This window comes from Spermophilus citellus (assembly GCF_964194105.1).
Source record: "Spermophilus citellus genome assembly, chromosome: 12".
Lineage (NCBI taxonomy): Eukaryota > Metazoa > Chordata > Mammalia > Rodentia > Sciuridae > Spermophilus > Spermophilus citellus.
In genome coordinates this window covers 70,331,534-70,349,723 of record NC_138198.1, presented here as the reverse complement: position 1 = coordinate 70,349,723, position 18,190 = coordinate 70,331,534, and positions in this window count along the sequence as shown.

Sequence of the window (18,190 nt, the reverse complement as noted above, 5' to 3'; positions counted from 1 at the left end):
TCTTTGCAGACTTAGTTCTTGTGTTTTGATTTCTTGCTGCTACACACCAACCATGCTTCACATACTGGTGTTGTAGCACATGCTGTCAGTTACCCAGATCATTTAAAGGCTCCTTATAGCTTGGATGATGTTATTACATATGCCAATGACTTCCTATCTTAAGCACCAGTGTTATTTGTCTGCCTGTATTCATGTTCACTTGGAGTACAGATCAGGTCCAGTGTCCAATTTTTAAAGCCTTCAAGAGTTATTCAAAATCAGTAAAGAAGAAAGATTGTTCAGTGCCCAATCTACCTTCTCCCTTGGAAGTGGGCTTATATGGGCTTATATTGTTCTTCTGAGGATTTTCAGGAAAGCTAAACTCCAGTTCCATACAGTGGTGACCTACCCACATCAAGCCCTCTCCCTGGTGCTCCATCCCTGCACAGTGCTTTTTGAGATCAACCCTGGCTCAGGGTCAGCTTTTTAGAGGATGGCAAATTGACATGAATGCACTCAAGTTTGCCTTTCAGTTTATTTGTTTTTAACATTTTCTCTTTCCTTTCTAATCTGTTCCCTGGCATTTCTAAACTTGCCAGAGTGAATTTGAGATGCTGCAGCATTATAGTTATTGTGCTGCCCAGGCTGCAATATATTTACATAACGTTCTTTAATCAATACTGTTTCTTTCACTCCTTCTACCACCAGGGCAAAGGCTTACCATATTGCACAAGATAAAGTTATTTCTGTTGCAGGCAGGTTACTTATCATTAAGCTTCAACTGTCGAACTCAATACAGAAAAATCTAGAAGCCAGTCCCTGAGTGACTGTTTGAAGCTGTGATACACGGGAGGAGGGTGTGAAGGTATGAAAATGAGGAGGAGAAGGAGGATCATGCCTCTCTAATCAAGAGCTGGTGCTTTGCAGAATTGTCACTTTCTCTGCATGTCAGTGGAGGAGGGTTTTTCTAATCACCAATGATCTTTGAAAAGTTCAACAGGCAATTCTACTTTGCATATTGAGAATTTGGAGCACTGGTGCCTCATACCAGAACCAAACTTGTAAATAACCAATAACACTCTGCTAAGTCAATTTGATAGACAAATAACTATGTGTCTAGGGCACTGGGCTGTTTAGCAATAAATCTAGTCCTTTGGATATTTTCTTTCAGTTAAAGCCAATTGGTAAGACAGTGCTTAGGACAAGAACACAGCAATCAACAGTGTTGTTCCCCACGGCTGCTCAACCAGTGGTTCGAACTGAAAGTCCACAATTGTTCAAATATATACTCTTGTTTTTAATGGATCTAGAAGCCCCTGGCAGGTCAGTTCTGAGTTGATTTCTACTGGCAATTTCACAAGACAAATTGGAAAGTAGCCAAAATTCTCTTCAGCTCCCTTAAAGGAATAGAGAACCCATGTTAAATATGCTGGGATTTCTACAGAGGTGATAGGGGAACCATGGGAAATTTTCTCCCCCTGAACTTCCAGCAATGTCAGGCCTCTGGGTATCAGCACCAGCAAGGATCCATGACACTGGAATGTAGAGAAAATTTGAAATCTGACCCTCTGATAGATTATAACATCTGCATTTGGTAAGGTCAGAGGAAAATCTAAGTAAAGACTAAGAAGACTTGGACTTTTCCGGACCTGCCCTGAGGACAGGGCTGTACTGATTAATGTGCTTTTCTTAATCACTTAGCCACGATCCCAATAAACATGCAGAACACATGATGCCTTCTTGATAGGTATTGAAAATGGAAAACTAGTGAATATCCCTATGTGGTTTAGTGTTATACTAAAACACAGAAAGAAAAAGATGTGACCTGGGATGGTTAATAACTGAGTAGCTAAGGTGAGAAGCTCCAAAGATTTAAGTGAAAATACTTTAATTGGTCTGTCTAATGGCAATTCCTATACACTATTATGAAATAGCTTGGTCAGTTTGTTTTTTTTTATTTTTTTTAAAGGGATAGACCCCTGAGGGTTTTTACCACTGAGCTATATACCCCAGTACTTTCTGTTTTTCATTTTGAGACAAGGGTGGTGTTAAGTTACCCAGACTGACTTTGAACTTGTGGTCCTCCTGCCTCAGTTTCTCAAGTAGCTGGGATCATAGGTGTGTACCATGGAGGTAGGCCTGGGAAATTTAGAGAGACCCACAGCAATTGTGGGAGACCCTGCCTCAAAATTAAAAAAGGACTGGGGATGTAGATCAGTGGTAAACAAACAAACAAACAAAAAACCCATACAACCAGAAAATCTTAAGTGCTAATTTAAATGATTAGATCAACTCTGGGCAAAGTTTCCTATTTGTGACATTTTTCTTCCTTTGTGTTCAATGGTGGACTGAAGGTATATTATATAGCAATTATGTGCATCTCTTTTATATTCTAAGTTCTGTCATATCAGATGGGTACTTTGAAGCTGACCATAACAGGTGTACTTTCACCACAGAAATAAGAAATGGACAAATGTTATAAATCAGAACTCCTTTCCAGCTCAGGCTGTTGTTAGACACTGATAAAGTAAGTGTATATCCACTAACAATGAAATATGAAATGAAAACAAGCAGAAATGACCAACTTTGAGTTCCTTTGGCCAGCGAACTAATCTTACTCAGGCAGGTTGGTCATTAAGAGTCTGACCTCTGGGGCAAATTTGGGATATTTATAAGTCAGCGTGTTTTATCTGACAAATATCTATTTTTCTCTTTATTTCTCTAGGTTTTATTGGTGTATAATTGACAAATAAAATTGTATATATTCAAGATATACAACAGAAAATTTTGATACATGTATTCATGCAGAATAATTATTACAATTAAAGTAATGTACATGAACATACTCTCTACATTATAGGGTTAGCTTTGTGGGGGGGGGCACTTGAACACATTTAAAATGCACTATTAGCAAACTGTAAGTATACAGTTTTTTTTGTTTGTTTGTTTGTTTTTGTACCAGTGGTTGAACCCAGGGGCACTTAACCACTGAGCCATTTCCCTAGCCCCACACCCATCTTTTTTTCCCTCATTTTTAGACAGGGTCTCACTAGTTTACTTACAGTTTCCTAAATTTCTGAGGCTGTTTCAATCCTCCTGCCTCAGCGTCCTGAGCCACTGGGATGATAGGTGTGTACCACCACACCCAGATAAGTAGAGAGCATTATTATTCATTGTTACCTTGTCACCTTCAAAAACTGTAACAAGAATAAAGAAACCACTTCACTCTCAGCTTCTGAGATTAATATCTTTAGACTCTACATATAAGTAAGGTAATACAGTGTTTGTCTTTCTATGCCTGGCCTAATTTATTTAACATAATATCCTAGAGGTGTATCCATATTGTCCCAAATAACAGAATTTCCTTTTTAAAGCTAAATAACATTCCATTTTGTACACACACACACACACATACACACACACACACCATGCTATTTATCTTTCATTTGTCGATGAACACTTGGGTTGTTTCCATATGGAAACATATGACCGTATATTCAGAAATAGAGTTGCTGAAACTTCATTTAGTTCTACTCCTACTATTTTGAGGAAGCTTTATTCTGTTTTCCATAATAACTGCATAAATTTTATTCCTACCAACAATGTATATATCCGATCTTCAAAGATTGGGCTTTTAAAGTCTCAGTGAAACTTAGATTATCATATGCAAAAATGGTTATTATTCCTGCCCTTTGTATCTCATAGGCTTCAGGTGGGATGTCAAATGAAAAATGCATATGATAAATTAATAATAATGTACATATAATTGTATAGTGTATAGTATGTACATATGTTCAGTGTATGTATACTCAATATTATGGTAATAATGGTTAATAGCTGACATTTATCTAGTGTTTAGTATGTTCCCGGTGCTGTTCCAAATGCTCTCCATGTTTTAGTAATCTTACCTCCATCAACCACAAGAGGCAGGTGCTATTCTTATCCCTATTTCTCACCTGGAGAAACTAAGAAGCAATGAAGTTAAATGACCTGCCCAAGATCGCACTGTTAGTAAGTGTCAGCACTCAGATGACAATCCCCAGGCAGTGTAGCTTCAGATCCCAAGCTCTAAACTACCCCAGAGGCTAGATGAGTGTGTTTCTAGAAAGATCTGAGGTGTTACATATAATAGTAAGGTATAAATATTTTTGACAGAAAAATTGCTTACTCAAGGAGTATAAACTTTAATTTTTTATTGGAACATTGGGATATAAGCCCCAGAATACATCATCAAAAGAAAAATTTTAATCACAATAGAAAATTTGTAATAACTTAAGATTTTTATATCTCATCAAGGATAAAAATATTGACACTCCTAGAATAACAGTAAATGTCTAACATTTTGAAGTTTCACAGATGTATAAAAACATGGAAGACTACATTATTTTCTTCTATTGTAAAGCAGTATAGTCATATTACCAAATATTTAGGAGGAAAAAAATAAGAAAAATCTTATTTGTAAAACCAGTCTGACATTGGTGACTCGTTTTCATTTTTCATTTTTTTTCAAGTTAGAGTCCAAAGAGCACAGTTTTGATCTTAATTCATGGCCTTTTGAGCCCAAAATTCCAATGGAAGCATTTTCCATGTTGCTAACAGTAAACATAAAACTCACTTAAATGTTGGATCATGGTATATGGAGTAAATTTACCACATAGTACTTAACAGTTTCTCTACTTCTGGAATTTAAATTTTTGTTTATCCTGTTTTTTTATTATTGTTATTATAAATACTGACATATTCACCTTTTTCTACACATAGTTATAAATATATTTCGGAGTATATTTTAACTTGCACAGAAGTTTAGACATGAACCAATTTAAATGAAATAAAAAATATTATTGATTGTGGTAATTGTTGCCAAAAATTTGCACAAAGTACATAGCTTTTACTTACAATATGGTTAGCATTCCATAAGAATATCAATTTCATTAGACCATTCCAAACATTAGACATTTTGATTTTCATTTGCTGGAATAATGAATGAAAATGCTATCTGATTTAAATAAAATGTTTCTTGAACATTTTTTTAAATGCTTATTGGTCATTTTTATTTCATCTGTTGAGAACTTTCTGTTCATAATAGTTTTAGATTTTACTTGCATTTTTTGTTTGTTTTTGAGAGTTTTCATATATTAAGTAGCATACATTTTACACTTGTTGTGGAAAATATTCTTTCTTTGTAGGTGTAGGGGCATGGGTACTAGAGATTGAACTCAGGGGTTTTGTATATTTTCAATATCCCCCGTTCTTTCTTTCTTTGTCTTTTGAGAGAGCATCTGGCTAAGTTACCAATATTAACCTCAAACTTAATAGTCCTCCTGCCCCCAGCCTCCAGTCTCTAGAATCATAGGCAAGTGCCATTGTGCCACACTGAAAATATCATTTTTAATATCTTTTTCTTTCTTTTTTCTTTTTGGTGGAAGTTCTCTAAAATTTATTTACTTATCTAGAGAACCTTAAAATTACCTTGAAGTCATTTTCATTTCTTACTATTATTTTTAAAGTTTAAGTTGTTTGTAACTCTTATTCACAAAGTGATGATTTCCCAGTTTTTCTAATAGTTACTTTATGATTTAATCCACGTTGTTTTAGTTTGTTATTTTTTTTTCTAATTTGGCTTTTCTTCTAAGTGGTCAACCAATTTTTCCAGGCTTCAACCTTAACTACCGTTATCTGAAGCTGTTCTTATTACATATTTAATTCTTACATTTGGGGGTTGTATTTCTAGGTTCTCACTAATGTCTAATGAATTTTTACAACTCTGTTTTACATTTAATTAGAGTTTAATTAGAACATTTATCCTCACATCCTCAATACAAAGCCCTGTTTGCTTTCTGCCCTCAAGGAGTTTACAATTAGTGATTAAGAGAAATCCATATAGATACCATTAAAATATAATGGGATACTTAAAGAGAAGCATTTGGCCCAAAAGTTGAGGGCTCTTCAGAGGAGATGACACATAAGATAAATTTTAAGGGATAAATATCATTTTAGTAAAAAACTCTGAAGATACCTTAAGTAGTCAGCATAGTATAACATGGGAATCAGCTGATATGTTGAAGAGCAAACAATGAGCAGAGATTACAAGCCAGATGTAAATAGGAACTTGTATGTCATGCTAGGGTGTTGCATTGGAGAAGATTATAATTCAGTGAAATTAGCAGCTTCTGGATTTTAGGAGAATTGCTTCAAATGTAGATGAGAGACGGTCAAAAAACTCAAGAAGGATGGGTAGGAGACAACAGAAGTGGATTTTGTAATAATTCAGACAAGACATGACTGAATGAGGCCCCTAGTAACAACAAATAAAGGTAGAAAACAGTCTTGCAAAATAACTAAGAAGTAAAATTCAAAGGACTGATAACCAACTGAATGTTACAAGTTGAGTATCCCTTATCTGAAATGCTAATATAAATTTGGCTGGGCTAGCTACCTCATAGATACTTCATTACAGTGTTTGTCTTGTGATGACTAATTTCACTTAACATCACATCCTTATGGCTCATCCATCTTGTACGGTAAGAACGCCCTTCCTCTTTAGACTGAAGAATATTGCCTTGTGTGGAGGAACCATATTTTTGTTGTCCATCATTCCTCAATGGACACTTGGGTTGGGAGCAGAAGTATTTCAGTTTGTTTTTTTTTCCAGATTTTGGAACAAGTGTAAATACATAATGAGATATCTTAGCAATGGACCTAAATCTAAATATGAAACTCATTTATGTTTCATGTAGACTTTATACAATGTGTTTAATAATTTAATGTATTAAAGAAAGCTTTTGTACTTTCAACCATCAGACTTGTGTCATCATGTTGTTATTGCTCAAAAACTTTCAGTTTTGGGAAAATTTTGGATTTCAGATTTTCACACCAGGAAAATTCAACCTAGATAAGAAAAAATGATTTGGAGATGAGAAAGATTTTAATATAATTTTGAATACTGGGATTCCAAAGGCATGTTTTATATTTAAGTAGATATGACTTGTAAAAGGCTTGTTATAATCAACTTACATAAAAAATGTATGAATATATACATTTAAAATTGGGTAAGCATATCAAGAGGTATTATTAAACCAGAAGAATGGATGAGATGTCGTAAAGATAGTTTGAAAGGAGAAGAGGATGAGAAACAAATGAGAGAAGGACAGACATTTGAATGTAGATCAGAAGCATGTTCTATAAAGGTTCAGTGAGAAGTCCACACAAGCACACAACAGACAGTCCACTGACCCAATGGAAGAAATGTTGGAATACGAGAAGAGTGTCATGGAAACTGAGGGAGGGGAAATGTTCATATTTTTATGAAAGCATATGTTTTAGAGACTGTCACCTGCAGTCAGGAACATAATGCCTGAAATCAAACATTCTTCAGGTTTTGGAAGAGAGCCCTGCTTCACTTCTTAATGCCTGTCTCTTTAAAAAGAGAATAGGGGGATCAAATCTGCAAATGCTTTTCACTCTATTTTCCTTCTTGTTTTTTGTTTGTTTTTGTTTTGTTTTTGTAACAGGGGATTGGACCCAGGAGCACTTGTCCTACCTCTAAGCTACATCCCCAACCCCTTTTGTTATATTTTATTTAGAGAAAGGGTCTGGTGAAGTTGCTTAGGGCCTCACTCACTAAGTTGCTGAGGCTGTCTTTGAACCTGCAATCTTTATGCCTCAATCTCCTGAGCTGCTGGATTGGATTAAAGGCATGTGCCACCTTGCCTGGTTTTATCTTCATTCTTAATCTTTATAATATCTTAGATAAAATTTTAGTCATTTTAAAAAATGATTTTATTGGTATTTCTTATTTTTAGAAATATTTGTTTGTATCAGCAGTTCTCAAAGAATGGTCTAAGAACTGTTAGAAGCTGATAAGATCCTTTTAGGGAGTCTACAAAGCCAAAGTCTTTCTTTAAAATATTGACCTTTGGGGCTGGGGATGTGGCTCAAGCGGTAGCGCGCTCGCCTGGCATGCGTGCGGCCCGGGTTCGATCCTCAGCACCACATACCAACAGAGATGTTGTGTCCGCCGAGAACTAAAAAATAAATATTAAAGATTCTCTCTCTCACTCTCTCCTCTCTCACTCTCTCTTTTAAAAAAAAAAATAAAATAAATAAATAAATAAAATATTGACCTTTGTCTTATTTGATTCTCATTTCATTATGAGTGTACAGTGGAATTTTCCATAGGCTACATGACAAGTGATGATGTTATTGTTCCAATGTCTAATGGAATGTGTGGAAATTCTTCTGTGGAAAAGACAGAAGAATAATGTATTTTTAAAAATTTCCGGTTTGGATGTTTAATATGACAGGTGTTAACATATATAATTTACACAAACAAAATCTCTTTTGAGCCCTCAAAAACTTTCAAGAGTTGATAGAATTCTGATAAAAACTTGAGAAAAGCGGACTTACATTAACTATATATTGTCTTCTCTAATAATTTGGAAGCAATTCAATAATTTTTATTTCTACAAATGTTTAAGGAAAAATACCAAATAGACATTCTAGTGATAGATGCCAAGAATCAAGCATGTGTGTTAGCATAACTAAAATAAAACAGGAATATTAGATTGATATTCCTCTTAACCCCTCTTCCCTAGCTTTGGCAACTTAGATCCAAGGTATTGTTGCTGAAAGCTCAGTCCTTGTCCCTGATGCCAATTCAATAGCAAGGGCACAGTTTTGAGAAAAAAGAAAAAAGAAGGTTTATTGCTTTGCTAACTAAAGAGAAACACAGGGGACTCCTATCCCAAAATGCTGTGATTCTGCACATCAGCAGGAAGAGGAAGCTTTTAAAGAGGTGACTCAAAGGCTACCTTCCACCTGTTCTGTGTCTGGAGTTCGAATTCACTACTTAACTTGGGAGATAATCATTTCTGAGATCTTCTGATACCATCCCCAAAGTCTTTATTAATTGGTTCCTATGTTGGGTGTGTGCTCAGGGACAGATGACTCTGCCTGGAATGGTGAAGAAAGGCAATCCTATTTCCCCTGAGATTAGGGAGAGGGAGGGATTAGGGAGGAACAGGGAGAGAGGAAGAGAAAGAAACATGTCCATTTTAAAAATAAGTTGCCATTTTTACCCCATATACAGGGTAAAAATGGGAGTTCATAACCCGCTTGAATCAAATGTGTGAATTATGATATGTCAAGAACTATGTAATGTTTTGAACAACCCAACAATAAAAAATAAGTTGCCATAAATGGATGGCATTAGAGCAGATTATGCTAAGTGAAGTTAACCAATCCCTAAAAACAAATGCCGAATGTCTTCTCTGATATAAGAGGGGTGACTCAAAATGGGATAGGGAGGAAGAGCATGAGAAGAAGACTACCACTAAACAGGGAAGAGAGGTGGGAGGGAAAAGAGGGAGAAGGAGAGTTGCACAGAAAATGGAAGGAGAACCTCACTGTTATACAGAATACATATATGATGTTGTGATGAGAAAAAGAAAAAAAAAGTGTGTCACATTAGATTGGATAGAGAGAAAGGATGGGAGAGGAATGGAGGAGTAGGGAGGATAGGAAGGGCAGCAGAATAGAATAGACAATATGATTTATGTACGTACATTCCATGTATGTATTATATGTCAAAATACATTCTGCTGTCATGTATGACTAAAAAAAATAAAAATAAATCATATGGTTAAAAAAAGTAAAATGAAGATATTGTGTCCACCTAAAACTAAAAATAAATAAATAAATATTTAATTAAAAAAATAAGTTGCCATGGCAGAGCAGCAAGGGCTATATTCAAAGAAAAAAGTCGACCACTGTTGCAGTATAATTACTCTTTTTCTCTCATAGGCTCTCTGTTTACTTTCTCCAGTCCTGTGTTTGACATGGCTACAAGATTTTACACATTTTGTTTTAGGATAATTTTCATAATTATTAATTTTTTTATCTTGATCAATAGGATTAAATGGTCTGAGCTGTTATAGAGTTGAACATTTCTTTGTCATCATATGTTAATTATAGTATAATTTGGTATAGAGTTATTAGATTATGCCTGTTTTTAATTCCAAAAAACTCTTAATCAATTGTTCCCTGTCTTTGTTTTTTACTGCTATCTGGAAATCTGACAAAAGCTTTATTTTTTTTTTTTTTCGATACCACCATGGGATGAATTGTGCTCTCCCCTCAGGCCCCCAAAATTCATATATTAAAGTTTTAATTTCTAATGCCTCAAAATATGGCTGTATTTGCAGATAGGATCTTTAAAGTGGTAATTAAGTTAAAATGAATTTATTCCAATGGTCCTTAATTCAGTATGATTGGTGTCCTTGTGTGAAAAGATTGGACCACAGACACATTAGACCAGGAAAAGACAGAAGACGGAGAGAGGCCCCAGAAAAAAACAACCTTCATGAAACCCTGATCTTGGTCCTCCAGCCTCCAGAACTGTGAGAAAGTAAAGTTCTTTTATTTAAGTCCCTAGTCTGTGGTGCTTTGCTGTGGAAGCCCTGAACAGACTAATGCAGGAAGGAATATTATTATTTATTAATCATTTTTTGTTTACTACTTTTGTAAAAGTATTTTTATGTAACATTTTTTTTAATCTCAAAAGGTCACAGTATATAATTGTTTCATGTTTATCCAACTCTAGTATGAAGCACTACTTTTGCAGAATGTTAATTGGTATCATTTAAAAGAAGTAAACTTGAAGTCAAGTAATTTTGGAAAATACTAGATTACAGTACAATTCCTCAGAGACGGTGAAATGTAATTTTGTATCTTGGATGTGTAAAAGGTTGTGATAATTTGTTACTGTTTTCTAAAATGAATCTGGCTCTTTTAATTGAACTAGTAATCTAACATATTTTATAGATTTTTCAAACTAATTTTAATATTTGTTGTAGAATGAAATCTTTAAATCTGTAAACTTATATCTTTCTCCAGATTAAAGAAGAAAAGGTTTCCCCCTCCTTTTTCATCTATGGCCAATTTAGATAGAAGATTATAACTATTGTCCCAATGGGTCTAATCCCTTCTTCTAAAATACCAATTGGCCATGAATGCAATTTCATTCCTTTCTATTTCACATTTCTAATATTCTCTCTTGTCTTTTCATCTCTTTGTCTTTATGGTCTGTGCTCTGGGAGAGTTTCTCAAGATTTCCTTAATCATTGATTTAATTTTATATAGTGTCGATTTTGTTCTTTATTGCTAAAGCTGATGTGTATTCAGATATTTTATTTTCAGTTTCCTTACAATAGTTCCTTGTTTCATCCTGCTCTCTTTACATCTGCCTGCTATTCATTCAGCATCACTTTCATCTGAGACTATTTTGTCTTATTTGATATTTCATCTTTTTTCAGTGTTCATGTTTCTCCATTTAGTGATGAATACAAGATCTGCATTCCCAAAACATTTCATGTTTGCTGAAGGAAATCTCTCACAAGTTTATTTCTGCTTTCCCTTCAATAAGTTTATTTTTCAACTTACTTCATGATGTGGACTTGTCACTTAGGCTTCCTGGTACCTGAGTGCATGCATGTCATGTAAGAGTGTTTGGGTATAAGAGAATGCACATGTGTGTATTTCTCCTGCTTATTCATACAACTAGTCAGGCTGTTTACCAGTATTTGGGGTGAGTTTGCCAGAACATTTGGGGTAATTTCTTGATTAACCTCACTGCTTTCTCACTGTTTTGATATTTGCTTTAAGTCATTAAGTCAGAATCCTGGCTCTTTCCTCATGTGAATTTCTGGTATTCAGTTATTAACTAACTAATAACACTAACCAATATTTGCTGAGTGACACTGTGTGCCAGGAACTATTCTAAATGCTTTAAGTGATTTCACATATGTAAGCCTTACAAAGAATTTACAGGAAACTGAGGCACAAAGAAATTAAGTTTCTTGACAATACAGTTGTTAATTAACAAGCCTCCTGTTCAAACACTATGCAACAGTCTCTCGTGTTCTGCTGGACTGAAGACAGACCTCCTCCCACTGCCTCATCATCTGATCACACAGAATTATTTTCAATAATTCACTAATTATTTCAAAAAATGTGTAGTGCTTCCTCTGCTTGGAAAATCTACAATTTGATAGGACATTGCATACAAATGTGCTTCTACTGACAGATGGTTTTTTTTTTTTTTTTTTGCAGTTATATGACTGTTACAAGAGGAAATCCTGCACTCCCCATATCTTTCTGTGATTGGCTCAGTAGTGTTCTTGGAAAATCATCTCCAAACAGATGTAGAAAGAAAGGTTCTGGCTGTGGAGGTAGCTCGGTTGGTAAAGCGCTTGCCTAGCATGTGTAAGGCTCTGGGTTCAATACCCAGCACTGCAAAAAATAATAAAATAAAACAAATAGATAGCTGATAGCTTTGTTCCTTTAAAAAAAAAGTTCTGGTGGGTATAATAGTGTGTAATAGTTCTATCCAGCTCAGAAAGTATCTTTGGCGTAGTAGATAGGTGCACACAGAATCTTCTCTGTTAAGACATCAAGTTTTTGACACAAACACACAGTGGGATTGGATGGAAATGTCCCTCTTTGTTCTTGCCTAGCCCTGATAATCTGCCTTAGGGCTCCTTTACTTTGGTCACAGAAATTCCTCCTGGGGTCATGCAGACTGTAAAGACTATTTCTAGTTACTAGCACTATGGAAACTGTGCTGGGTTTTGTGCATTTGCATAGAAACATAAAAGGGAAAGTTTAACTGTATATTTTATGCCAAGTGTTGAGCTGTCTATTGTCCTGGCCAGGCAATTTGGAGGGTCAAGACCCAGGTCAGGTGTGGGAATGATAAAGGTTCAAGATACAGATGCGGCAATCTCAAGTTAACACACACACACACACACACACACACACACACCCTAAAACATCAAATTTAGAGTTATGATGGAAAGGAAGACATTAATTCAAAAAAGAAGAACCAGTAGTACAAGCCAAGTAAGAGCTTAGAAAGAAGATGATCCTCCGAAGTTATAATGTATAGAGAACATAATTTTTAATTGATATCTTTGACTGTTTTCATAGCTAGACAGGAGATATCAAGGCTAAGTAATTTATTATTAATTATTATACCATTAAGTACAAATAAATGTAAATACCATCTTAAGCCTTTCATCTAAAGTACAAATACTAACTATAGGACATCACAAAATAAAGAAAGTATCCCAGAATTGTTTCTGTTGCCTGAATTGTTCTGAGCTCATTGGATTTTCTCTAAAATTGATCATGATATCTTTGAGAGTCCACTATACCTTGTAAGGAATATTAAAAATTTCTATTTCAATTGAATAAGCAAGTGAATGGGAGAAAGTGTAAACTATGGAAGCTTAATAATTAACAATAGTTAGGATAGACTAATATCTGGTCTTAGGCGACAGGAATCACAGAGCTCAGAAAGGATGCCCTCCAGCACCTCAAGCAGTTATCTGGCAAGGTGAAGTGTTAAGACAGCCAAACAGGAGAGTATTTCCCTCCTGAACAATCTCCCTTTTGGCTCAACAGTGATTAGCATAATACTGGCACGAATTTTGATCCCTCCACAATGGATTGTCAGGGATCACCAGAAAGGTCTTATGATCTACTCAATTTCTGACAGTAATAACTGGAATGAGGACTGTGAGTGGGGATAAAAAACACCACAACTGCAAAAAAAAAAAAAAAAAAAAGAAAAAGAAAAAGAAAAAAAGCATTTTGGATGGAGAAATGCAATTAGTTGTATCTGTTCTTGGCAAAAACAAAGAGTTACATTAGTTGTGTGCCAGAAGAATTATGCTATCAAATACACTTAAATGCCTGTCTCTTTCTGATCATCAAGCTATGGGTGGTAAATTGTAAATAGGTAAAAGTAAATGTGGAGAGTTTAAAATAAGGATTTCAATACTTGGCAGTGGACATGGGACGAGAGGGGTCACTGGTCAACTCTTGGATGTAAAAAGGATATAGCCAATGAGTAATAATGGAAAGCATTCATAGCCAGCGTCAAGGAGGCGATGAAATGTCATTATCATTTTGGACATCAATTAGGTTTATGTTCATGGAAGGTGTTAGGGAAAGAACAAAATCTAGAGAAATCATATTTTAATACATTAGGAATTTAAGAGAGGACACAGAAGGTTATTGGCATTCCTGACTTGGTTCTTGATCTAAATATATGTTATTGATGGTGGCAAAGTACCATGGAAGCATGTAAGTAGATGTACTACATTTTAGTGCACACCATTCTTTAACCTTTGATTTCAGTATTTTATAGAGTTTTGACATTTACATTGTGGCAGAAACCATCACCTATTCATCATAACACAACTTCCATGTCTTCTTGAGCTATAGAAATAGATTATATTTTTAAGATTCCTTTGCAAGGAGGGTTGGCCAAACGATAGAGTTTTAACAAAAGAAATGTGAACAGATGTGATATTTGTCCTTTTTCGGTTAGATTCAAAGGAACGGCCTACATGAATGGCCCTATAGTTTTCTGGAAGCTGCTACAGCAACCTTTGAAGCCACATATTAAAGATAGTATGAACATCACTAACCTAAATCTGTGAATGAGAATTTGGGGTAGATCCACTGCTTTATCCCCAGTGCTTGCCATCCTGGGTAAACTGGTATATTATGTATGCAAAAATAAATTTCTATTGCATTGAGCCATTGGGTCTAATTGTTATTGCAATATTCTTAAAGACTTATTTGCATAGACTCTAGCTGCGAAATGAAAATGGTTTTGTCATTGGAGGTGCTAACAAGGGTTTAAACTCAATTTCAAGGATCAATTAAATTATTGTGCATCAGGAAACTTTCCTTTAGTATATATGGTTGAAAACAATGTATTCCATTTTCTTCTGCCATGAATAATTTGGAAGTCATTTTTATTAAGTTGTCATAGGAAGAATCTAAGTTGGCCCTCAATCACCTCAACTTTTTAAATTTCTATTCATGTGTACTTATCCCTCTTTTTGAGTGTGGGTTGCTTCTAACCAGTAAAATACAAAAAATGTGCTGGGATATCACTCCCTTGATCAGGTCACAAAAGATAGTGACTTTTATCTTGATTTCTTGCTTCCTCACTCTGAAGAAACAGGCTTCCTTGTTGGAATGGCCCACTTCAGGAGGAACTGGGGGTATACACAGACCAACAGCCAGCAAGGCTAAAACGCTCACTCCAGCCACTTCACAAGAACTGTGTTCTGTCAACAGAGGCTGAGTGAACTTGAAGGTGGGTTGATCATTCCTAGCCAGCCTTCAGATGAACCTGCAGACTCTGGCTCATACCTTGATTGTAGCTTATAAGAATGTGAGGCATGGGCTGGGGATGTGGCTCAAGTGGTAGCTTGCTCACCTGCCATGCGTGCGGCCCGGGTTTGATCCTCAGCACCACATACAAACAAAGATGTTGTGTCCGCCGAAAACTGAAAAATAAATATTAAATTTTCTCTCTCTCTCTCTCTCTCTCTCTTACTCTCTCTAAAAAACAAACAAACAAACAAACAAAAAAAAAAACGAAAGAAAAGAAAAGAATGTGAGGCAGGGTATCCAGCCAAGCTGTGTCTAGACTCTCAGCTCCCAGAAACTATGAAATAATGAAATTGCTAATAATAATAAGTTGCTAATAAAATAGTAAAGTTCTATGGAAGTTGCTAAATTTGAGGATAATTTTGTGTAGTAATTGATAACAGACATCTGGACTAAACTTCATTGACCAATCAAAATGACCTGTTTCCAAAACACTTTTCTTTAAAACCTGCAGTTGAAATGATGTTTTCTGTTTTTTAATGTTTTTTATCTCCACAAATTTTCTATTTATAATAGCATCTATGACATTTTATTTGTACTATAATTCTTCCATGCCAGTTTGATATTCTCTAATTGAATATATGCTCCTTGAGGGGAATGATGACTTTCTTATTCTTTTTCTTTGTTTCTTCTGTGGTTTTGGCAAATGCATAATAATTATTCAGTAAATAAGAACCATTAAAATGATGTTCTGTATACTACTTTGTATTCTGATATAGCATATTACAATTTTTTCTTTTCCAGTGAAAAGTATATCATTTCTATGGAATAATGGAAAGTGTAATTTTCTTTTTCAGTTAAATATTTCCAAACATGTCATGTATAATTAACTTTCTAGGATCATTAACTAGATATTTGTACAGTTTTGCAAAATTGTCTTTAGAATATTTTTTCTAGCGAAATCATTTATTCAGAGAACTTTTCATGCAGTAATTCAGGAGAGTTTGGGAAAATAATTTAGATATACTAACTAAATGCAATCTTTTAAATAGCACTATAAGAAGGTTCATACAAAATACAAAACTATATCAGAACATGTAGAAATATTTAAGGGTCTAACAGTTCTGTATACTTGCTGTAAAATAAATGAAACCCTAAGAAGTTGAGTATATTTCTAGAAATAACAAATGGTCATAAATAGGATGTACACATTTATGCCTTTGTGTATATATATATATACATATATATATATATATATATATATGTATATATATGCATGTATATACCTATGAAATAAGTCACAAAATTAAAATTTAGTATCTAAATAATGAAGGGACTCATTTTTATGTTTGCTTTGCATTTATGTTAAATTTTATTGAAACATACTTTTAAAATCATTCATTTTAGTATCCATTTTTGTCAAATTATAATCTTTTATCACTTAATAATAGAGGATAAGAAGCCATTTAAGCACATAAAAAGATGACATTTTGATGGAATTCAGTTGAGTAATAATTTTATCAAATAATATATTTCTTTTAAAAATACTATTAAATAAAATATCACACACAAATTGGACAGAATAGAAAGAAAAATGTCATCTTAAATCATCTATCCAAACTTACAGGTAACTGTGTATAATTCTATAATTATACAATGTGTTGATATACACTTGAAAGTGTGAAATACGGAAAAGGTAAATTTATCAATACATTATGACAATTATTTAGTGACACACATTCATGCTATTTCTATAGATAAAAAAGTACCTGTATAAATAATGTTAAATGCCAAAGCAAGGAAATTATAAAAGTAAAAGCTAGAAATTATACCACCAAATGAATGATATATATTCTTCTTCAGTGTAATTCCTTTGGGGAAACTTGATCTAGCGATTTTTAGTATATTTCAGCATACATGTTTGTGTGTACTGCGATGATGCTGCCACTGTTCAAAACCATTTTGGAATACCTTGTTTGGTGTTATGTAATAATCATTCAGTATGACTTCACAAAAAAATGAAAATTGGTCTTCCTTTGTGAGCAACCAAATCTACCCATCACTGACACAATTTTGCCAGCCTTGAGACTGTTTTCATTAAAAGTACTAATGTAACTTCAGAAGAGGAGTTGAAATGTTGTTTGAAATGGTAGCAATGAAATAAAATGTACAGCCTTGCAAGACAATTGTTTTAAGAAGAGTAAAATTACGGTTTTGGTTGTATTAATAATGTTGTATTTGCTTAAAACATTCTGACAATAGTTTTGAAACACTTTCTTTGCTTATGTAACACTATATATTGTATCTATGACAGATGCATGTAGGCATGAACATGTTTGCTTACATGGTTATTTTACAGATCAAGTCTATCTTACCTTCTCTAATCCTTGAAAGGATACTAAACTTGAATATTAATAGTACAAATCATTAGCACAAATCTGAATATAAAACACTGAGAAATAAAATATCACTTGAAACAAAGAAATGATAAATGTTCAAAGACATTTAGTGCTAATTACCCTGATTTAATCATTGCATGCTGTATACATGTATCAAATTATCACACTGCACCACATAAATACATCTAATTATATATCAATTATAAGAAGAAAAAGGGATTTTTTGGAAAAAAATGGAAAATTTTATTAAGAAATATGAAATATCTAAATAAAACAGACTCCTGTACAGCTGGGGGAATAAAAAGTGGTCTTTATAACAAATGTTATGAGAAGGTAATAAAGAAGAAAGGGAATTTAATATCTTATGTATTTCATTTTAGGCATTAGAAGATTAAGAACTCAATGAATTGGGTAATTTTCACAGCGCAAACAAGACCTTCCAGATGTGGAAGACATCAAAGGAAATGATCACTTCAATCACAAGTATAGAAACAAAGTCACCTTAGTTCCTATTAGATGACATAGAAAAGGAAAATTAAATGCTGACATTTCAGGGCTTATATAGACCAAGTTATACTAGGATGTCAACTTTCTGAGTGTTTTGGTACTTATAATATTTTAAT